The sequence below is a fragment of the Numida meleagris genome, chromosome 11, assembly GCF_002078875.1.
Source record: "Numida meleagris isolate 19003 breed g44 Domestic line chromosome 11, NumMel1.0, whole genome shotgun sequence".
In the NCBI taxonomy this organism is placed as follows: Eukaryota; Metazoa; Chordata; class Aves; order Galliformes; family Numididae; genus Numida; species Numida meleagris.
The window spans coordinates 152,529-175,768 of NC_034419.1; the positions used below are offsets into that span (position 1 = coordinate 152,529).

Consider the following 23,240-nt stretch of genomic DNA (forward strand, 5'->3'; position numbering starts at 1 on the left):
AAGAGGAAGATGCTTTTCCATGAGGTTGTTTTCTGGGTGCTGAAATGTGGGTAGCTTTGGGCTGGAGGATTCTGAAGGACACTTCACAAAAGCATGATGTGGCTGGGAGGTGAAGATTCCACATGAACAATGGGAGTGGGATGTGGGCGTCAGGATGGCGTATTGTCACTAGGGGAAAGAGGCTGTGCTCTGTTCATCTGTGTGGTATTGAGGAATAGTTCCCAGCAAAAGGATGTTGGGAAGAGCCACTTTTTTTTTCATCTGGATAATTTCCAGGGCTTGGGAGTGAGCTGGGTTGCTGTATAATGACAGTTCAATCTGTGGCTGCTCCAAGCCCAAGGTGTTGCAGGAGGAAGTCCTGATAGTGTTTTTGTGGGGACCTGTTGAGGCTCTCACAGAGAGGACAGGGGGGAAAAAAGGATCAACTGAGCTCCGCTATTTTCTTGCTGTAGCTTGAGTTCAGGAGAGCTGAGGATGCTCGTCATGAGGAGAGCAGCCTCAGTGGTGCCTGGCTGCTGCTATCGCATTGTATCAGCCTGTTCCAAATGCTATGACTGTGCTGTACGTTGGGTCCAGCTGTTCTCCTTCTATCACTGGCACAGGCACCCTAGTTGGGACCCTTCATGGGTGATGTAGCTGAGCCCTGCAAGTTGAGGAGTTAGGTGAGAGCAGATTGGGAAAACACTCCAGGGTCCAGCCACCAGCAAGCCAGAATTCCTATTATGCTCTTAGGATTTTGAGGTATCAAAGTGTGTCTCTAATGGATAAATAATAAGCTGAAAGATGGGTAATAAAGATTGAGAGGTGAAGAGCCAGCTTTACTGATGGAGAATTGACATCAGTCAGCAGTGACAAGGGCCTGTCAAAGGCCAGAGCTGTTGAGTGTGTCTGTTAGTGATAAAGAGGAATAAAAGGCAGCTGAAGTACACTGCTTGCTAATCAGAGCAGCAAGAAAACAAAAGCTACAGTGAATAACAGTAGTAAGTCCTTGTAATGTGCAGTGGTGGGGTTGTGGCATAGGATGCTGAGAAAAACAATCCAGGAGGGAGAGGGAGCTATCTTAAGCCCACTGCACTGCATCTTAGATTAAAACAGGATAATGTCACATGCCAGTAAGATCTCAGAAGCAAAATGAACTGGATTATAGGAACAAGGTGTGGTGCTGAGTAGCAGCAAAAACCAAAATCACCAGACAGTTGATTCACAAGAAAACAAATTACCCTGAGAACAAACCATATAAATGCACTGTGTAAATATGTAGTGAACAAAAGTTTATGCAGGTTAGGGGAAGACTGGAATAACTAATAAAATCTTTTGAGGGCTATGAATTACCCGTGCACAGTCCCTGGTTGAGAAAGTCCTGGAGCTGTACATAGCTGGAGCTTGGTAAAAGGTTTGTTATGAAACAGCCACACTGTTGCACTATTCTTACCTTCCTTCCTAGGTGCTACTATCAGTTACTGTTGGAGACAGAGCAGGATGGAGCTTGATCCATCTTAGTGGCTCTCATTCTTCATTCTATGACTCCAAGAAGATTCTGTCCTGGAATGAGCCATGCATAGTTCACTATGGCTGCATGCCTGTGAGGAGGTTTTATGGAGGATGGAGCTTGTCCTCTCACTCTCTCTCTAGAGAAGAAAGATTCCCAACTGCAAGGCTGGAGGAGGAAAACTCTTGAGGTTATTGTACATCTGTTCTCAGAAGGACATTGAAATGCATGGGCAATGTACTGTAGGACAGACAAAGCAGGGAGAGGAGCTTTTGCTCAACAAGCACCCTGAAGTTATTCACCACCTCTGGCTCCTGAAATGAACAGCTTCCTTAGGTGATGGAAAGCCATTGCCCTGGTCACTGAACGTGCCTCTTGTTTTTCTGAGTAATGTTGAGTCAAGACACCGGTTCCAAAAGTGTTTCCTTTGTTTGGCCCATCATCTCTCATTGCTGTGTAAGTATTGTGCTTCTGGTTAAGGAGAAGAGGGTGACACGGAAGCAGCTGGATGGGCCAGAGCAACTTATCATCTCTTCAAAGCCCTTGTGTGGTACTTTAACCTGTGCTATAGCGGGATGAGACGCTGTGTGGGAGAGCAAGAGTAAGATGGTTTCCTAATGTTCCTGTTGATCAAATGGGCCTGCTGAGTCTCCTGATCTACTGTGGAGATATGTCACAACGAGGACACTCTCTTAATCCTCATAATCCTTTGTTGGTGCTTCCTGCCCACATACACTAGTTATTTCCTATCAACAGGGAGTAACCTCTGTGGAAGATAGGATCAGATTCCCAGGAACCAGGCTGTGGTAAGAGTGAAGGAAGAATGAGGAAACTGTCCTAATTTGAGGCTAATACGGATAATAGGAAGGAAAGTGTTAGGAGAGCTTTAGCATTTGGTGAGGGAAAGATCATCTTTTGCTAAGAGTAGCCTTAATTGTAACTTTAGATGTGCTAAGGCCGCCGTTTGATCTCAGCTTCAGCAGAGGGGAAGAGACAGATCTTGCTTTGCCTCTCTGGAGGAGCAGCCTAAAAAAGGACAGGGAAAAAGTGGCTTCAGAAGCTGTATTTCATGTCACTCTTGTACTGATTGAAGATGTAGTGCATGGATAGAGTGCTTTTTGATTTCTCAGTCTGGTTTTGGTTAAAACACTACATGAAGAGGAGAAAAAAGGCTGGATGATTTTTTTATTTTTTTCTGAAGTAGACATGCTAATGGGTATTACCGGTTGGCATTTAATATTGAATGGACATTGCTGAAAATACAGAAGATGACAAGTCTTTTCTTTTTAGCATAAGTGGGTTGGCAGAGGTCTGGAGTTGTTCCTTTCTCTACCTAAACCTGGAACTGGAGCCTGTAGCAGTCAGACTCTTGGCCTGTCCTTCCTGCTTACCTTTCATGTGGGATGGGTGGAGTGTGCTGGAACTCTTCGTGGTGGGGTATTCTCTCCAGACAGTTGCTTTTATAACCCTTTTCAGACAATCTGTAAAAATTATGAACTATCTTCTATCTCACCTGAATCACAAAGCCTGCAGTTGCCTGTGTGTTTAATTTGCAAGCTAGACGAGAGCATGTGTGTGTTTGTGAGAAATTAATTACCTTTACAGAGGTGTGTGAGGTTCTTTACCCATATGTTCATATGAAGCTGTTGTTCTAGTACAATCTGGTAACCATACACATGACTACAATGCTACAAGGCACAGACATTGGTTGTTCATCTCCACCCTGAAAGTGGCGTTGCAAGTTCCCAGAAAATCCCATCATGTCTTTGCGGGTTTGGACTTGTTTGGCTTTTCACTATCTATCCTCTTTGGAGGTGCTTGGTTCTATTGGTGCCTGCTGTTTTATTTATTGCCCAGCTCTGGGCTGATTGCTGCTCGTTCTTTTGGATGCTTTACAGGCTTTGTCTTAGACCAAGTTTGTGTAGTGGAGGTAATGTACAGAACCCCTACTGTTTCTTAGAGGTTTCTGTCCCTTTGAGATAGTCCCATGTGAACAGATCACACCAGGCTTGACCTAAGAAGAATGATACAGTAGTTCTCATCCCAGGTGTGTGTTAGGACGAGACCTTTCAGCCTGTCCATATCTTAGTTTCCCAATTCTGTTGTTGCTGATGATACGAAGCTGGGAGGAATGGCTGACACGCTGGAAAGCTGTGCTGCCATTCACTGAAGAGAGACCTGGACAGGCTGGAGAGTTGGGTGGAGAGGAGCCAGATGAGGTTTAACGAAAGCAAGTATAGAGTCTTTCACCTAGGGAGGAATAACGGCATGCACAGGTTGGGGGATGACCTGCTGGACAGGAGTTCTGCAGAGAGGGACCTGGGGGTCCTGGTGGACAACAGGTTGGCCATGAGCCAGCAGTGTGCCCCTGTGGCCAAGAATGCCAGTGGGATCCTGGGGTGCGTTAACAAGAGTGTGGCCAGCAGGTCAAGAGAGGTGATCCTTCCCCTTTACTCTGCCCTGGTCAGGCCTCACCTGGAGTACTGTGTCCAGTTCTGGGCTCCCCGGTAGAAAAAAGGGACCTCCTGGAGAGAGTCCAGCAGAGGGCCACAAAGATGATAAAAGGCCTGGAGCACCTCTCTTATGAGGAAAGGCTGAGCGACATGGGGCTGTTCAGCCTTGAGAAAAGAAGACTGAGAGGGGATCTGATCAATGTCTGTAAGCATCTAAGGTGTGGGAGGCAAAGGGATGAGGCCAGACTCTTTTCAGTGGTGTGTGGTGAGAGGACAAACGGAAATGGCCACAAACTGAAGCATTTATTGATGACCTGGATAAGGGCATTGAAAGCACCCTCAGTAAGTTTGCGATTACACCAAGCTGGCAGGAAGTGTTGATTTGCCTGGGAGTAGCAAGACCCTACAGAGGGATCTGGACAGGCTGGATTGCTGAGCAGAAACCAATGGGGTGAGGTTCAACAACACCAAGTGCCGGGTCCTGCACTTTGTCCACAACAACCCCAGGCAACGCTACAGGCTTGGGGCAGAGTGGCTGGAAGGTTGTATGGAGGAAACGGACCTGGGGGTATTGGTTGATGCTCGGCTGAGCATGAGCCAGCAGTGTGCCCAGCTGGCCAAGAAGGCCAATGGCATCCTGGCTTGTATCAGAAATAGTGTTGCCAGTAAGAGTAGGGAAGTAATTGTCCCTCTGTACTCAGCCTTGGTGAGGCCGCACCTTGAGTACTGTGTCCAGTTTTGGGCCCCTCACTGCAAGAAAGACATTGAGGCCCTGGAGCGTGTTCAGAGGAGGGTGACGAAGCTGGTGAGGGGTCTGGAGCACAGGCCTTGTGAGGAGCGGCTGAGGGAGCTGGGATTGTTCATTCTGGAGAAGAGGAGGCTCAGGGGAGACCTCATCGCCCTCTGTAACTACCTGAATGGAGGTTGTAGTGAGCTGGGAGTCGGCCTCTTCTCTCTTGTAACTAGTGACAGGACAAGGGGGAATGGTCTCAAGTTGCGCCAGGGGAGATTCAGGCTGGATGTTAAGAAATACTGCTTTTCTGAATGAGTGGTCAGGCGCTGGAATGGGCTGGCCAGGGAGGTGGCTGAGTCACCGTCCCTGGAAGTTTTTAAAAAATGTTTAGACATTGTGTTGAGATACATGGTTTAGTGGGGTTGTATTGGTGGTAGGTGGATGGTTGGACTGGATGATCTTGTAGGTCTTTTCCAACCTTGCTGATTCTATGATTCTATAGGAAGTTCTGCACAAACATGCATAAGAACTTCTTCACAGTGAGGGTGGTGGAGCGCTGGAACAAGCTGCCCTGTGAGGTTGTGCAGTCTCCTTCTCTGGAGATGTTCAAGACCCGCCTGGATGCCTACCTGTGCAGCCTGGTCTAGGGAGCCTGCTTTGGCAGGGGAGCTGGACTCGATCTCCAGAGGTACCTTCCAGCCCCTGCAATTCTGTGATTCTGGCCCTCCCAAGATGGTTGATTTTTGCCTGAAAGTCAGCAGATGGGTCATGCCATAGGGTCTTCCATAGCATACTCAAGAGGTTTTCTTTGCTATTTCGTCATCATAGCAGGTTATGTCTACTTTATAATAAATAGTATATCTATGTTATTATAAACAGCGCACAGTTTAGCTCTGGTGGCTGATTTTTGTTGTGTGTTTTTTTTAAGTTTCTTTATTTTTTAGTAAAATGAAAGATGTGTTTGGTATGTGTTGAAGGTGAACTCTAGCAGAGAGCAAGACTGTCTGAAGGGACACATACAAAAGTTTGGTAAAGAGACATAGTCTAATTTTTCTTTGAGTTGAATATCTGATGGAAACCCTATACATTCCATTTGAAAATTTGCAGGTAATGTATATTATGTCAACTGAAAATGAAGTTGCAAATATACCAAAAAAACTGATGTGTTTTTTTTGCAATCTTGAAACCTATTCTCAAATTCATTCATCAAAACGGAAGGCAAGACTGCATATTTTTTGTTGTTCACAGGACTGTAGCCAATGTATAAAAATGCATAAAATTATTTGCCATAACTTGAGTTAGGCCTGCACTGCGCCTTCCCTGTGCCCTGGTTTCAGCTCAGACAATGTTAGTAGCACAGTGATGTTTGGTTGTTCCTGAGTGATGAGTGCGCACGAGGGCTGGGCCGGGATGCTCGACAGGAAAAAGCTACTACAATGCTGGTGTGGGGCAGAGGGTGGCTGCAGGAGTTGAAGTGGAGCTTTAATTTTGCCTGGGTGGCACCGAGATCTGAAAACGCTGACTCTGGAGCTCCATGGTCTCTACTGAAATACCTGATCTCTGGGATTGCTGAATTTTGCTTCCTTCCGTGTCTTATCCTCCTTGGCAGATGTTCCACTTACTCAGGTTGAATCCCATCCTTGTCTGTTAGATTTCTCGGTGAGAGCTGCTGTAGCATGGATGTTTGAATGCTGATCCTTTGCTATCCAGCGACCACTGTGTGATATTTCCACCTTCACAGACCAGCAGAGGCCCTGCAATCAAGGAGCTGTCAGACCAAAGGGGACAGCATGCTTACAAAGCCTCAAGGGAGAACGTGCCAGTGAGGTGAGAATTGGCTTGCTGGGAAGATGAATTCGAGAACACTTGTTTTACATGTGTTGCTGGGATCTGGTCTGCAACAAAAAGGGGAGTCCCTGCGCTGCAAGCTGGCTGTGCTAAGCTCAGGCATGGATGGAGGGAAGTGCTCAATCTGTGCAGGCTGTGAGCACACCCTGGTCTGAGCCACCAACAGAAAGCTGGAAAAAATCAACAGAGCTTCTAACAAGCAGTCTTTCACTGGAACCTTGTGGCCCAGCCTTCTTACACCTTCTCTAAGCTGAAGTGTAAGGTCTCATGCCAGACTTCCTCACTTCTGGAGCCTTGATCTGTAGCCATCCACACCTGGGAAGGTGTCTCCATGGCAGCAGCATCATGCTGACTTGCGGAAACAAACTTTACAACCAGGAAGATTGTAAAGCAGGTATGTTTATGATGGCACTGCACATGCGCTGGGTGCAAGGGGGATATTCCCTTCCTAGCTTGCACACCGAAAAGCAGAAAACATCCATATTTAAAGATCAGGAATGCTATGAATATGTATGCCTTTGAAGAAGGGAGGGACTATTACAATTAATTCCAAGAAATCATTATAATATGCTACACCCCAGGGTCACACCCCTTGAGCATGCATAGTGCCTTCTGGTGGTTGTCTTCGGGGGTCATGGGGATGAAGGCCGTATCTCTTCCTCACTGTGTACTCTTGACCTTGGCACGGTTGAGGAGGGGGATCTGGCTTCAGCTGGTTTTTCTTGAGGATGTAGTCTCCAGTTCAGTTCCGACAACCAATCAGCAGCTTCTAGGTTTCCTTGCCCTGTTAACCCACATCCATCTTTTATTGTTTATTTAAAACCATATTCTAACCCTTTCCTCCCTCAATTCCATGTGGAAAGCCTCAAAGAAGGATGCTGCAGGCAGTTGTCCGGATGCAGAGCACGCATCTCAGGATGGGGTTTCAGGACTGCCTGACTTTCAGCTCTGGGTCAGGCTAGGTAAATGCTCTTTGCAGCATTGGGAGGGACCAGTATGTTACATAAGGAGGGTGGGCTGGATGTGCCACATTGAACTCTGGCTCATCCTCCTTTCTCCTTAGGGCATTCTTCATTCATTAAACATGCTACCAGAGCGGCTTTTATGGAATTCACCTGTTTCCTGAAAGCAGAGGCCTTTCTTGAGTTTTGTCATGTGCTTGGTTACCTTGGATCACAGGCAAGAATATGAAGCATTATCAGCATTAAGAAAGCAATGAGCAAGTTTCAGTTGCCTGCAGTCACATACTTCTGGTGAGCAGGGCAAAGCTGTGCGTGGAGAACACAGCCTACTTCTAGTCTGTCTCCCTCTTTCATGGCTCCAAAAGTGATTTCAGGTGTATGGCTCCAAAATAAACAGAGAGAACCAATTTAGGGTAAACACACAGTCTTTGTCCTTCCCTGATCTTCACTGCACTCGTTAGCAGAGACATAATTGCAGCCAGCACCTCTGTGCCATGGTTATCATGTGAACTAAGAAGAGGGCAAGTCCTATGTCACTTTGGAGAAAATATTTATCATGTTTCCTACAAACATGGGCTGAGAGGAATGGGTAGTTCTGCTGCTGGCAGGTTTTTCTGATTAAGGCCAATAGCTTTTAGCAAGCATTGTGGCTGTTAAGCTATTGAGGGTCAGTGTGTCATCTTTCAATACTTCACATAACCACTTCTGTTGTGCCTACTGAAAGATAGGTATCTTCTATGCAAGGGATTTTAGGGAATCTCTTAAATCTGAAAAGGAAATAAGCTATATCCCGGTTAACTCCTGGGAGCCCGGGTTAAAGATGTAAGGAAGAAACTTCCGTCCCTAGTACGGCCCTCGGATTATTATCCTCTGTTGTTGTTTCAGGTAGGCAGCGATGAAATACAAAGAACTTCCCTTAGAACCATGAAAAAGGACTTCAGAGCCTTAGGGCGTCTGGTAAAGGGTTTGGGAGCACAAGCTGTGTTCTCCTCTATCCCTCCAATTATAGGGAATAATAAGAGACTGAACATGATGGGGCAACAGATTAATATCTGGCTCCAAGCCTGGTGTGCCCGGCAGGGGTTTGGGTTTTTCGACCTCGGCTTGATTTACATGAGACCGGGCCTGCTGGCATCCGATAGGAGTAGCTTATCCCACTGGTAGAAAGGGGTTTTACGATGGGAATTGGGAAGGTTCATTGAAAGGGCTTTAAACTAGGTATGAAGGGGAGTGGGGGTGAAACCAGGGTCACTAGTAAGTACCCTGTATGCCCTGGTGGAGTTTGTGATCTGGAAGAATGCAGGCCTGGCAAAGAGTAAAATCAGGACCCTGAACTTCAGGAGAGCAAACTTCCGGCTGCTCAAGGAACTGCTGGGTGGGATCCCCTGGGAAACTGTCCTTAAGGGCGTAGGAACAGAGCAGAGCTGGCAGCTCTGTAAGGGCACCCTCCTGAGAGTGCAAGAGCTCTCCATTCCCCAGCAAAAGAAATCGAGCAGAGGAGGCAGGCGACCGGCATGGCTGAGCAAGGACCTGCAGTTTAAACTGAGGGAAAAGAGAGAAATGTATGCAAAGTGGAAGCAGGGTTGTGTAGCCTGGGACGAATATAGGGCTGTTGTCTGCATGTGTAGAGATAGGATCAGGAAAGCCAAGGCACAGGTAGAGCTAAACTTGGCTAGGGATGTGAAAAATAACAAGAAGGGGTTCTACAGGTACATAGGCAAGAGAAGACAAGTCAAGGAGAGTGTTCCCCCTCTGATAAATGAGGATGGAGAAGTGGCTTCCTCAGACATGGAAAAAGCTGAGGTGCTCAATAAGTGCTTTGCCTCGGTCTTCACTGGTGGTCAGGCTCCCCGTGTCTGCCAGGACCCTGAACCTCAAGGTGTGGGTGAGAGGAGCAGATTCTGTCCCACTGTAATAGTGGAACAAGTTCGAGACCTCCTCATGAAACTGAATGTGTGGAAGTCCATGGGGCCAGATGATATCCATCCTAGGGTTCTGAGAGAGATGGCTGAGGTGGTTGCCGAGCCACTCTCCATCATATTTGAAAATTCATGGCTGTCCGGTGAAGTCCCCGGTGACTGGAGAAAGGGAAACATTACTCCCATTTTTAAGAAAGGGAGAAAGGATGACCTGGAGAACTACAGGCCGGTGAGCCTCACCTCTGTGCCTGGGAAGATCATGGAGCAGATCCTCCTAGAAGACATGTTAAGGCACATACGTGACAAGGAGGTGATCCGAGACAGCCAGCACGGCTTCACCAAGGGTAGATCTTGCCTGGCCAATCTGGTGGCCTTCTACGATGAAGTGATGGCATCGGTGGATGGGAGGAGGGCGATGGATGTAATCTACCTGGACTTCTCCAAAGCCTTTGACAGGGTCCCTTATCACATCCTTCTCTCTAAATTGGAGAGGTATGGATTTGAAGGATGGACTGTTTGGTGGATTAGGAACTGGTTGGCTGGTTGCAGCCAAAGGGTTGTGATAAATGGTTCTGTGTCAGGGTGGAGGCCGGTCACGAGTGGTGTCCCCCAAGGCTCAGTCCTGGGACCGGTGCTCTTCAATGTCTTTATCAATGACATAGACGATGGAATCGAGTGCACCCTCAGTAAGTTTGCAGATGACACCAAGCTGAGCGGTGCAGTCGATACATTGGAAGGAAGGGAAGCCATCCAGAGGGACCTGGACAGGCTGGAAAAGTGGGCCCATGTGAACCTAATGAGGTTCAACAAGGCCAAATGCAGGGTGCTGCACTTGGGCCAGGGCAATCCCAGGTATTTATACAACCTGGGGGAACAAGTACTTGAAAGCAGCCCTTGGACCTTGGGGGTCCTGGTGGACGAGAAGCTGGACATGAGCCAGCAGTGTGCGCTGGCAGCCCGGAAGGCCAAGGTTCTGGGCTGCATTAAAAGAGGAGTGGGCAGCAGGGAGAGGGAGGTCGTTGTCCCCCTCTGCTTGGCTCTTGCGAGGCCCCATCTGGAGTACTGTGTCCAGGCCTGGGGCCCCCAGTACAAGAAAGATGCAGAGCTCTTGGAAAGAGTTCAGAGGAGGGCGACCAAGATGATCAGAGGGCTGGAGCACTATGAGGAAAGGTTGAGGGAACTGAGCTTGTTGAGCTTAGAGAAGAGAAGGCTCCAGGGAGACCTCGTTGTGGCCTTCCAAGACTTGAAGGGAGCGTATAAACAGGAGGGGGATCGATTGTTTGTGAGGGTAGATAGCGATAGGACAAGGGGGAATGGTTTTAAGATGAGACAGGGGAGATTTAGGTTAGATGTTAGGAGGAAGTTTTTCACACAGGGGGTGGTGACGCACTGGAACGGGTTGCCCAGGGAGGTTGTGGACGCCCAGTCTCTGGAGGCATTCAAGGCCAGACTGGACGCGGCTCTGGGCAGCCTGGTCTAGTGGTTGGTGACCCTGCACTTGGCAGGGTGGTTGACACTCGATGATCTTTGAGGTCCATTTCAACCCAGGCCATTCTATGATTCTATAACCCTTACTCTGTTTTTGTTCTTCCTCTGCTCCAGAAGCCTCTTCTTTACTCTCCCAAAGTAAGGAATCTGTAATTTATTAACTGAAACTGCTTCTTTCAGTTCAGGGGGAAAAAAAAAACAAGTACAAACAATGGAAGTGTAAACAGGAAAGCGCACACACACACACACACACACACACACACACACACACACACACAAAACCCCACACATTCCCTTAAGAATGCAAGGCCTAGACCAGGAGAGTCTGTGAATCAAGTATCACTGGGTGAACAATCATCACTGTGTGATGTACTTGAAAGGGAAATGTTTAATTTTTGTGTTTATGTCCAGTGGAGCTAAATGAAGCCTTCAGGGGGAGAAAAAAAGCTAAAAAGAATTCAAAGGGAATCAGCACATAGTGCTTCTGGCTGTGTGTGCAGCACTGTTCAAGAGTTTAATGGGAATGTTAATAGCTTATTCTCAGCAGTGTTTGTGGAATGTGAGTCTGTAATTTGGGAACTCTTCACATAACTTTCAGGTTTAAAATTAGAGAAATGTGGCCTCGATTATTAAAAAGTGACTATGCAAGTTCCCCATACGATATTCCATAAGCAGCGCCTAGAAAAACAGGTCCCTTAAGGATGTCTCAAAGTGGAATACAAATCCAGTAGGTAATTTAGGTGATTTTTTTGGTTTGGAAATTGTGTGATTTGTTGACCAAAAGAATTGTTTGTGAATTATCGATTTAACATGTTTGCATAAAGCATACACTGCGTTAGGAAACCGTCACCGAAGCTGGAGTTTGTTCATGGCTATTGAGAAAGGAGCTAAACCATTTGAGTGCTTAATCCAAGTTCTGCACCTAGCTTTACCATCCAATTGCAAAGAGCAAAACTTTTAATTAAGGTCAGTATTGATGGGTTATGAAGATCATATCAGTTTTTACTATTATTGGTTTATTTGGAAGAGACTATGGAAGCTTTGGAGCATGTGACCATTTTTAACTCCTTTTGGAAGGATGCCAAAAGGCCAGAGCCAGGCCTCTGCAGCTGGTCAGACAATTCAGTTTGCAGGCAGTTTATTTGGTCTGGAAATTCAGAGGTATTCTTGTGCTGAGATTCTGAGTGATGCCTACCAGGCAAGACAACACTTTTCACCTTTGCAATTTGAAGAAGGAAAGAACACACTGTCAAAGCCTGTGCTAGGTTTAGATACCATACAAGCCCACCTTACATCAGTGGAGTGAAAGAATGACAGGGCTTGCTCTGGAACATCACCCAAGCTGCCTTGATGTGTTGGCTGTGGCAGAAGTGCGTAGCCTCTCTTCTCCCAGCTCACTGTCTCAGAAAAGTTTGCAAGACTGGAAAATGAACAAAAGTTCTTAAGGAAATGAATCCCTTCTCTGCAGGGCATGTGTTTTAAAGTATTTGAAGTAATCAAGGAGGGGAATATGGAAAAATCTTCCCCTATCGTTTCCACTTGGAATGGTAAGATATTTAACACTTTCATTTAGCCTGGTTGTTAAAACAGAAACAGAATCACATTTCTGTGTTGGTCAGAATCTCCTTTATGTCCTCTGCTGTGCATTTGAGCATGACATGTCTGAGGGAGCTCCTGTTGGAGATCCACCACGCACTTCCCACAGGACCAGGACCAGGCTTGGATGAGACCGTATAGAGCAGCAAAAAATCATTTATTTGGAGACCTTGGATGAAGGAGAATTTATCAGTCTTTGCTCTCCAGAGAGCAAAAACTCAGTGTGTCTTCTGAAGGTGCCTGGTAATTACAAACAGACCTCTTCCTTTCCAGTGCCTGTAATGATGGTTGGCTCTAATGTTATTTCCGTGTCCCCTCAGCCTATGTACGCATGCATGTTTCTTTTTGTTCTTTTCACATGTTCTCTTTCCTGACCTTCCCCTCAGACTGTTGATAAGCCATCTGTCTTGCTTAGTGTGAGAGCATTTGGCTTCGGAGGTTCTAGCAAGGTTTATTATGGAGTACCCAGAATTACTGAAGAGTTGTCTTGTAGCCTGCCTTCTGGTTCCCTACTGGCAGGAACGTGTTTGCTGCAGATACCAGTGGGTATGGTAGGGATGAAACTGGGACGAGAGGCAAATGTGCACTGGTGGTAATCCTTGAGCACAGGGGGCTGAGAAGGGGAATGGGCAGTATTGGTGGAAGAGAAGGTTTGAGAGGGTAGAGAGGGGACACCATTTCTCCTCTTGCCTTTACTGATGTGTCCACCCACCTACTTTTGTTCAGGGCTGTGGGAATGAAGCAGGACAGCTGGTGCCTGGATGCCTTGATTTTTCTCAGTACTGTGGCTGGACTTATAGAACACAGTTCTCTGTCACCTGAATCGCACCTGCCTTAACCTGATGGCAGTTAGGCGAGAGACTGGAGCTGCTATGCATTATCTGTTCCCACAGCTGGCCACGTATGGAGGAACCAGGAGCCAGCTACGCTGCACTGCTCTGTTAGGAGACATGTGCCCTTTATGCTTGTCTGGAGTGGCTGGGTCTGTCTGCACTGGAAGATGCTCTTCCTCCTGGAGGAAGAAATACAGGCCCAGCTTCTGTGAGATGCTGCAGGGTGGCTAGAAATTCTCAGCAGATATAGATTGTGTAATTCAGGTGGACACCTAAGTTTTAGGCAGCAATGGGGACATAGAATAATTGACTCAGAATTACCGCGAATCTGGGTGGTGTCTTGCTATATTTCTGATGTCAAATCCTTCCTACATAGACTTAGTGTTTCTTCATTCTCTGGCCTCCTAAGTGTTCTTCTTGGAAACCTGATCAAAAGCCTGTGGTGATGTCGGAGGAACATGCCCCATTGAACACTCTAGGTATTGTTTGCTCCTCTAAACTTGGAGGTGATCCTAGGCAGTTTCTTTGCCTTTCTTTCCAAGTGGAGGACTATCAAAAGAGACTTAAGGGCATTGGGGTGGTGAGTTGATGGAGCAGGAGTACAGGTGGTGTTTGGGAAGGTGGTGAAGGGAAGCTATCTAGAGGGACCTGGACAGGCTGGAGAAGTGGGTCCATGTGAACCTAATGAGGTTCAACAAGGCCAAATGCAAGGTGCTGCACTTGGGCCAGGGCAATCCCAGGTATTTATACAACCTGGGGGAAGAACTCCTTGAGAGCAGCCCTGCGGAGAAGGACTTGGGGGTCCTGGTGGACGAGAAGCTGGACATGAGCCAGCAGTGTGAGCTGGCACCCGGGAAGGCCAACTATGTTCTGGGCTGCATTAAAAGAGGAGTGGGCAGCAGGGAGAGGGAGGAGATTGTCCCCCTCTGCTCAGCTCTTGTGAGGCCCCATCTGGAGTACTGTGTCCAGGCCTGGGGCCCCCAGTACAAGAAGGACGTGGAGCTCTTGGAATGAGTTCAGAGGAGGGCGACCAAGATGATCAGAGGGCTGGAGCACCTCTCCTATGAGGAAAGGTTGAGGGAACTGAGCTTGTTGAGCTTAGAGAAGAGAAGGCTCCAGGGAGACCTCGTTGTGGCCTTCCAAGACTTGAAGGGAGCGTATAAACAGGAGGGGGAATGATTGTTTATGAGGGTGGATAGTGATAGGACAAGGGGGAATGGTTTTAAACTAAGGGGAGATGTACGTTAGATGTTAGGAGGAAGTTTTTCACTCAGAGGGTGGTGACGCACTGGAACAAGTTGCCCAGGGAGGTTGTGGACACCCCCTCCCTGAAGGCATTCAAGGCCAGGCTGGACGTGGCTCTGGGCAGCCTGGTCTAGTGGTTGGCAACCCTGCACTCAGCAGGGAGGGTTGAAACTCGATCTTTGAGGTCCTTTTCAACCCAGGCCATTCCATGATTCTATGTTTCCTCTTTCCCCTTAGCGGTAGTGAGGGATACTGAGAGGACTAGGAAAATCTATCTCATAAGTACATGGCTGAGAAGCTGGTGCAATTACAGGAATTTTGGTTTTGACCATAGGGTGGTTTACTCAATGCCTGGCCTGTGGCTGCAGATGTGTCTCACTTATCTCAAAAGGGGAAATGGATCCTAGCCCAGGAGCTGGCAGGGCTCATTGAGAAGGCTTTACCCTAGGTATGAAGGGGGAAGGGGATAAAACCAGTCTCACTAGAGATGAGTCTGGGGGAACTATGATTGGACTGGGGGTGAAGCAAGGGGCTCAGCTGAAGTGCATCTTCACCAGTGCATGAAGCATGAGTAACAAACAGGAGGAGCTGGAAGCCATTGTGTGGCAGGCAAACTATGACGTAGCTGCCATTACTGAAGCATGGTGGGATCGCTCCCATAACTGGAGTGCTACGATGGAGGGCTATATGATCTTCATAAGGGATAGGCAAGGAAGGAGGGTCAGCAGGGTGACCTTCTGTGTTAGGGAGTGTTTCTATGTTGTTGAGCTCAGGGCAGGTGTCAACGGTTTACGGGCGTTTGGCCCGATTCCATGACGAAGGGGATGGGGGATCCACGGGTCCACGCCCTGGGAAAAGGGAAAAGAGGAAAAGGGTAAGGAGATGGCCCTGAGAGCAAAGAACAGCGGCAACAATCTGAGGAGAAACAAACTAATTTACTAAATAAGATATCGGAATGCAAAACAACACACTATAATACAATATAATTACAATTTAAGCTGATAAATCCAATACAGAGAGAGAGAATGTCCCAAAATCAAGGTAGGCCTTACTCTACTACCGATGATAAGACGGCTGGAGAGCGAGGTGCTGCCAAGACGAGAGACGGCGGAAAAAGGGATGAGGTCTCGTGATCTGCAAGTTTTTATACTGCAAGCTTTTATCTTTTCCCTCCAGCTGGAAATGGTAACAGAGGAGCAAAGTACCGTGGGGACTGTAGTAGTCCTTCTCTTCTGAGAACCAGGTACATACACTACATGATGTTATGATGTGGAATACCAATAACCGAAAATCACAAAACCATGACAGCTGGGAATGATTAAGTTGAGTCCCTGTGGGTAGGGATCTGCCCACAAGGCACACATCCTGGTGGGGGTCTGTTATAGACCACCTAAACAGGATGAAGAGACAGATGAGGCATTCTATGGGCAGCCAGCAGCAGTTCTGCGACTGCCAGCCCTTGTTCGCATGGGGGACCTCAGCTTCTCTGATATATACTGGAAATATAATACAGTGCAGTAGAAGCAGTCTAGGAGGTTTCTAGAATGTGTGGAAGATAAATTCCTGATGCAGCAGGTAAGAGAGCCTACCAGGGGAGATGTACTGCTAGACCTGCTGTTTATGAACAGAGAAGAACTGGTGGGAGATGTGGAGGTCAGAAGCTGTCTAGGGCAGAGTGACCATGAAATGGTAGAGTTCTCTGTTCTCGGTGAGGTCAGTGGGGGGGGTCAGCAGAACTGCTGTCTTGGGCTTGGAGGGCAGACTTCAAATTGTTCAGACACTGGTAGGGAGAGTCCCTTGGGATTCAGTCCAGAAGGGCAAAGAGGTCCAGAAGGGATAGACGCCCCTCAAGAAGGAAGTCTTAGAGGTGCAGGAGCAGGCTGTCCCCATTTGCCATAAGATGAACTGACGGGGAAGACCTGCATGGATGAACAGAGAACTTTCCTGAGGCTCCAGCAGAAAAAGAGTCTGCCTCCTATGTAAGAAGGGACAGGCAACACAGGGAGAGCACAAAGAAGTTATTAGGACGTGCAGGGAAAAAATTAGAAAGCCCAGCTTGAACTCAACTTGGCCATTGGGGTAAAAGAGAACAAAAAACTTTTTTACAAACATATTAACAGTAAGAGGAGGGATAAGGAGAATCGCCATCCTTTACTGTATGAAGTGGGGAAGCTGACCAGTGATGATAAGGAAAAGGCTGAGGTTTTCAATGCCTACTTTACATCTGTCTTTAAAAGTCAGACCAATTATCATCAGGGCACTCTACCCCCCTGACCTGGAAGACTGGGATGGGGAGCAGATTCTGAACCCCCACGATTCAGACAGGAACACTTAGAGACCTACTACTCCACCTGGACTGTCACAAGACCATGGGGCTGGATAGCATCCACCTGAGGGAGCTGGCAGAGGTGATTGCCAAACTGCTTTCCACCACTTATCAGTGTTCCTGATCAACTGGAGAGGTCCCAGAGGATTGGAGGCTTGCCGATGTGACTCCCATCTACAAGAAGGGTCATAAGGAGGATCTGGGGAACTACAGGACTGTCAGTCTGACCTTGGTGCCAGGAAAGGTTATAGAGCAGATCATCTTGAGATCACATGGCATGTGTGGGACAACCAGGGGATCAGGCCTAGCCAGCATGGTTTCATGAAAGGCAGGTCCTGCTTGGCCAGTGTGATCTCCTTCTATAATTGAGCAACCTACCTGGCAAATGAGGAAAGGGCTGTGGATGTGATCTACCTAGACTTTAGTAAAGCCTTTGACACTGTCTCCCACAACATTCTCCTAGAGAAGCTTGCAGTCTGTGGCTTGAACAGGTGTGGTCTTTGCTGGGTGAAAAACCAGCTGGAGGGCTTGGTCTGGGGAGTGGTGGTGAATGGAGTTAAATCCAGCTGGCAACTGTTAGGTGTCAGTACTGGGGCCTGTCCTTTTCAGTATCTGGATGAGGGCATTGAGTGCACCCTCAGTGCAGATGACACCAAGTTGGCAGGAATCATTGATCTGCCTGACAGTAGGAAGGCTCTACAGAGGGATCTGGACAGGCTGCATCAATGGGATGAAGTTCAGTAAGACCAAGTGCTGGGTCCTGTGCTTTGGCCGTAACAGCCACAGGCAACTCTTGGGGCAGACTTGGGGCAGGGTGGCTGGAAGACAGTGTGGAACAAATGGACCTGGGGTGTTGGTCAACACTCAGCTAAACATGAGCCAGCAGTGTGCCAAAGTAGCCAAGAAGGCCACTGGCATCCTGGCCTGTGTCAGAAATAGTGTTGTCAGCAGGAGCAGGGAGGTGATCATCCCTGTGTACTCAGCACTGGTAAGGCTGTACCTCAATTGCTGTATTCATTGCTCAGTTTTGGGCCTCTGTCTACAAGAAAGACGTTGAGGCCCTGGGGGGTGTCCAACTGCTGCTGAGGGGTCTGGAGAACAAATCTTAGGAGGGAACTGGAATTGTTTCATCTGGAGGAGGCTCAGGGGTGGCCTTATCTCTCTACAACTCCCCGAAGGAAGGCTGTGGCAAGGTGGGGGCCTCTTCTCCCATGTAACTAAAGACAGGACTAGCAGGAATGGCCACAAGTTGTACCAGGGTAAATTAAGATTGAATGTTAGGGAAAATTTGTTCTCTGAAAGAGTGTTCAGGTGCTGGAACAGGCTGCCCAGGGAGGTGGTGGAGTCACCATCCCTGGAGGTGCTCAAGAAACATTTAGATGTTGTACTAAGGGACGTGGTTTAGATGAGAACTATTGGTGGTAGGTGAGTGGTTGGACTGGATGATCTTGGAGGTTTTTTCAAACCTTGGTGATTCTATGATTACATGATTCTAATTATGACTCCTGTGCAGCAGGCTAGTAGTTCTGAAGACTTCAGGGTGATTAACAACTGTGCTTTAATAAAAAAATGTTCTGCTAAAACCTTCTGAACTGCAGCCCTAATTACTCTGCAGCCTGATATGCAACAACTGCAAAGCTAATAGGATCACCTGAATCCAGTTAATGAATCCTCTTTTCCAGCTTGCCGTGACTCATAAGTGGTGTAGTATTCCTTTTGGTCTCCCCTGCCGTGCTCCATTCCCTAGTGAATATTTATGCTGTGTGTTGCCAAAGGTGGTGGTGGTGGGGTCCTTTGAATAAATTAACTTAATATCTGTGCATCCTTCCTCTCATTATTTCAAGGGACTGTAAGGATCAAGAAACTGGGTGTTTTGCTTTGGTCTCAAGGTGACTTCATTCAAGAAGTGACCAGTAGCTGCTACTGCCCAATGGCTCTTTTCAGGCTTACAGGTTTTGTGAGACATCAATACAGCCCCTCTCTCTGCTTCCCCGGAAGTGCTTTGCATCTGTTAGAGAACAGTTACGAGAAACTCATCTCCTTGCTAGCACTTGGAAATCATTTGGCCCATATCAGGACAGGAAAAATTATTAATCTGGAAGTAATTTGTTTTTGTTGGAATACTTTTTCTCTTCGTTTCAACCCTTTGCGTGTCAATTTGCTTGTTTTCCCCTGTGATGCTTTCAAAAGAAAAAAGGCATATTGACCCCAAACCCCGTCTTCCATTTTTGACAAGGCTGTAAGCTGGTGGTCTGGGTTTAGGAGGCTCAGGAGATTCAGGAGAGTGGGACTCTGCATGAGCAGTGCGGACTTAATGATGGTTTTGGTTTTAAGGTGCTTTTTTTCCTCTTACAGATGGAGGGCATAGGTGAGGTTTGGGTTTGTGGCAAACTGTTGTGTTTAGGAATCAGCCTCAACCAGGAGTAAGCAAAAGTTTATGAAAGTGGTGGTTTAGAACTTCCCTCCTTGTTGACTTCTCATCTTAAATGTACTGTTTCTTTACAAGCTTTAACCTAAATAGACTAGACATATATGTGGATTTATAGGCACACTGTTTAGACACACTGTAAAATGCACCTCTCTATGCCTTGTGACTGCCATAATAGCAAGGAAGCCTGTTGGATGAATTTAGTGGCAGGAAGCAAAGTAAACATCCAAAGGTTGTAATGAAGAGATTCAGGAAGGTAGGACTTAGCAACATACCAGAGGAAAGACTTGACACCAGTTACATTTCTGGTCCTGTAGCTCCAGAACAGTCCTTTACTAAACATAATGCCACAAACTATTTGTCTTCACTGCTCATGAGTCGGGGTTCATGAAAAACAAAACAAAAAGGCAGATGTGAGGCCTGGCATTAGCAGTCCCTGAAGTATGGCAGCAATTCAGCAGAGAGGAGGATATGTGCAGCAGATCTTTCTCTCTACCTCTGCTTACACTATTAGCTGCTTTCAGATATGGGTCAAGCTGAAAAAATTCCAGGTCCCTTGGAGAGTGTTAATAGTCAGTTTTAGGCTGGGGGTTTTCGGAGGCTTAATTAAATCTCTTGAAACTTGAAAGCCTTGGCTAAGAGGGGGGGAAATGCTAAATGATTCAAGTGTTGCAGCAGAGAGAGGTGAATGAAATTACAAAGGAAAGACAAAAATATTTTTTCCATGCTAGCAACAGATTTCAGGCCAGTCCGTTATAGTTTGGATAGAGAATGGCACTATTTATTACTTTTTAAGAGGAGAGCTTAAAGAAAAAAAAAAAAAGGCTTGATGGCATTTGGAAAAAGAAAGAAAACCAAGCAAACCTGCTTGAAAATGGTATGGAAGGGGAGATGATGAATGATGCTGGAGACTTTCTATTAAAAGTGCAAGCAGCATCTCTGCCTGTTCCAGCCTAGTTGGGACCTGCAAAAACCCTCTGGTGAGCCATGGGCTGAATGTGGGAGGAAGGGTTTTTAAACATCATAGTATCCAACTTCTGTGTGTTTAACTTTCCCCTGCTGTTTGGAGGCTCCTCTCTAGTGATAACAGGCATTTATCTACTGTCTGTGCTGAGTCTGATGACTGGTAATGGGTGAAGGAAGTAGGAGCTGTAGTATGGGTAAATAATGGTTTCAGTTGTTTTTGTTTGTTTGTTTGAGGGTTTTTTCCTTATGGAATAAATGGGTAATATGTTGTGGGGCTGGAGCCAGCTTGGTTCTGACCTCTGACTCCAAGAGGCCAAATGCCTTGCAGTGGCATTGTTAGCTAGGTGGCTCAGGGAAAAAAAAGGGAATGCTTGTGTTCCCTCACTGCCACCCAGAGGGTTGGCTGGGTTTTCCTCGGGGTGGGTGGGAAGATGTCACTTCTTGCCTCTTCATCAGACAGAGCAGAGTTCAGCCATAGATTTCCCTTTGTCTTGCTGATAAATATTTGTATTTTGGAAGATGACCATGAGAAGATCAAAACTCAACCTTGTCAGCTTTTTGGGAGAGTGGGAACTGGCTGCCTCCCATGTACTATCTGTGGGACTGCTTCACATGGCTGTTCTGTGTTTGGGCAGTGCCTTGCACTTCCCTTGGAGATGCTCCAGGCCCTCAGGGCTTTCTCCTGCAGGAGCTGGGCATGAAGGAGCAGGGCTGTCTGTTCTAGACCAGGAGGTCTAGAAGACTGTTTCTGGCTCCAGCACAGATCTAGCTCCCTCAGACCTCATCTGCCCAGCTTCGTTGTCTTGGTGGGGTGAGGAGGAACCTTGGCAGAGCAGTGTACGCTTTGTGCTGCTGTTCTGTGCTGGAAGCAGGCTGTACTCACTGTGAGGCACAGTGGCAGATCACAGCCTACTGGTCCAGTTGTAAGTTCGAGGGTTGTCTGAGCTGCTGGAGACAGGTCTGGCTTCCAGCAGGGCTGGGGGGAGCTGCAACACTGAAGCTCCAGTCACCTTCTCACAACCTACTGTAACTGGTGGGAGTTTTCAGCATGCCCCAGAGGGGGACAAAGATTTTAAACTCTTACCCTAAGCCATGGGGCAAGTATTCAGGAGGCTTTCATCTTTGGATGAAAGAGCTATTATTTACCTATCAACAATATAATCCCCCTCCCTCCTACACATTGCAGGCAAGCTCCTGGGGGCAAATGGCGCTGTAATTAAGAACAAATATTTACTATGAAGGACTAGCTGAGGCCTGGCTGGGCAAGCAGCCACGAGCCTTGTCTGAACTTGCCTTATGTTTGTTCCACTTTTGAAAGCAAGGAGTCAAAGTCTTTTGTCAGGGAAGTGTTTGTGAGGCACTTCATGGTAGGCTGCGCCTCCAGAGCAGCCGCGAACCATCATGCTGTTTGTTCCATGCCTAGGAAATCCCCCACAAGCTAAGTTACTTGTGTCTAGTTAGAGCTACTTCTTTTGTTAGGGGTTGCTGTGAAGTACATCCACAAATGAGGGTGAGTACAGAGGTAGGCCTTGCATGCAGGAGGCACCTCTGCCATCATGCTACAAGCAAGCCCGTGGAAGTGCTTGTTTACGTGCTTTAAAATCACAATTTAACTCAGGCTTCATTTGCATCTACTTTCCCTTTTGATTCCTGTTGCAATTCAAGAGTTTACTTCCCAGGCCTCGAGTCCTGGTGTTTTGATGCAGGGAAACTTGGCTGCTGGAGAAAGCAAGTGTGTGCAGAAATTGCTGGGACTGTTTCACAGATCAAACTCGCAGCCTACTCACCTGCTCTCTGCCATGCTGGTCAGCTGCAAGGAGGGCTGACAGGGACCTTGCTCATCTTTCTGGCAAAGCCCAGCAAGCAGAAATTTAAATAAATCAATTGTGAGTAATAGAAACAATTGCAAGGATGTGGTGTGTGGTTCAACCAACTATCGCTGGTGTGGTAATGCAACAAGGCATGTGATTAGACTGGTAAATTGCTGTAGCATATCAAGACACACAACACAAATGAGTAAACATGGGAGACACGTATGCAGACATGCAGAGCTTGCAAAGTACTGAGTAGGGTATCTGAGCAATGCCAGGACCAGCTTCCAGGCAGCTGAGAAAGCCATGCAAGTAACTGGAGAGCTGCCCTACAGCACACTAAATGTGTGCTATAAAGCTTAAAGCTACGACTTGTCAGAGCCTTTGAGAAATGCATGATCCAATGGTCTGACTTAAGAGACTTTTATTTTTTTATTTGGTCATCCTCATAGTGGAGGTGATCACGTGTACTCTGCAGTGTAAAAGCTGAAAACAGGCATGTGAGCCTGCCTGCCTGGAACTCTGATCAGCAAGAGTTTGTTGCTGTATTTAGTGTCTGGTTCAGATATTTTTAAATAACCTCCTTTGCTGTCAGAGAAGCTGTTCTCTGTGGCTTTACTCTGACCAGTGTGATGTCATTGGCAGCCTAGCTGCAATGCCAAGGTGAAGGCAGCATTACCTTGAATGTTGCATCTGGGAGGGCTGCATAGGGGAAGGACACACAGCAGTAAGTTAAGAAGTTGCAGAAGAGGAAGCAAATGAGCTAGAGGACCTGGCAGGCTTGAGGTTAGTGCCCCTTACGAAGGCAGGGCTCAGCAAACAACGCGCTGCCTCGCAGTGGCTTTATCAGTGCCCACCTCCTGTTTTGGACCATCGTGTGTGTGAAGAGGAAGTGGTTGTGCCACCACTCCAGCTTGGGCTGTGGCTAGAATGTTAATGCTGGCAAACCTGCCACTAAACGGACATCTCGAGTGGGACAAAACTTGCTAGCTGGTTTTTGTGTTAAACCCACACTGTCCTCTTTCATGAGAGGGTGTGTTTTTTTTTTTACTTCTGTGGTCAAAACAAATGCCAGAAGGGCTGCTGGGTCTCTGATTTGGCTCAAAAAAAGAAGCTGTCCGTTATGGTGTGTGGTGTGCACGT

General features: G+C 47.3%; 1 long non-coding RNA gene across 1 annotated transcript in view; it reads left to right on the forward strand.

Moving 5' to 3' along the window:
• Positions 5,279 to 23,240, forward strand: part of LOC110404684 — a 130,070-nt gene continuing 112,108 nt past the window's right edge. Inside the window, exon 1 of the long non-coding RNA XR_002442454.1 lies at positions 5,279 to 6,917. This is a non-coding gene — a long non-coding RNA (uncharacterized LOC110404684). The remainder of the gene's footprint in view (positions 6,918 to 23,240) is intronic.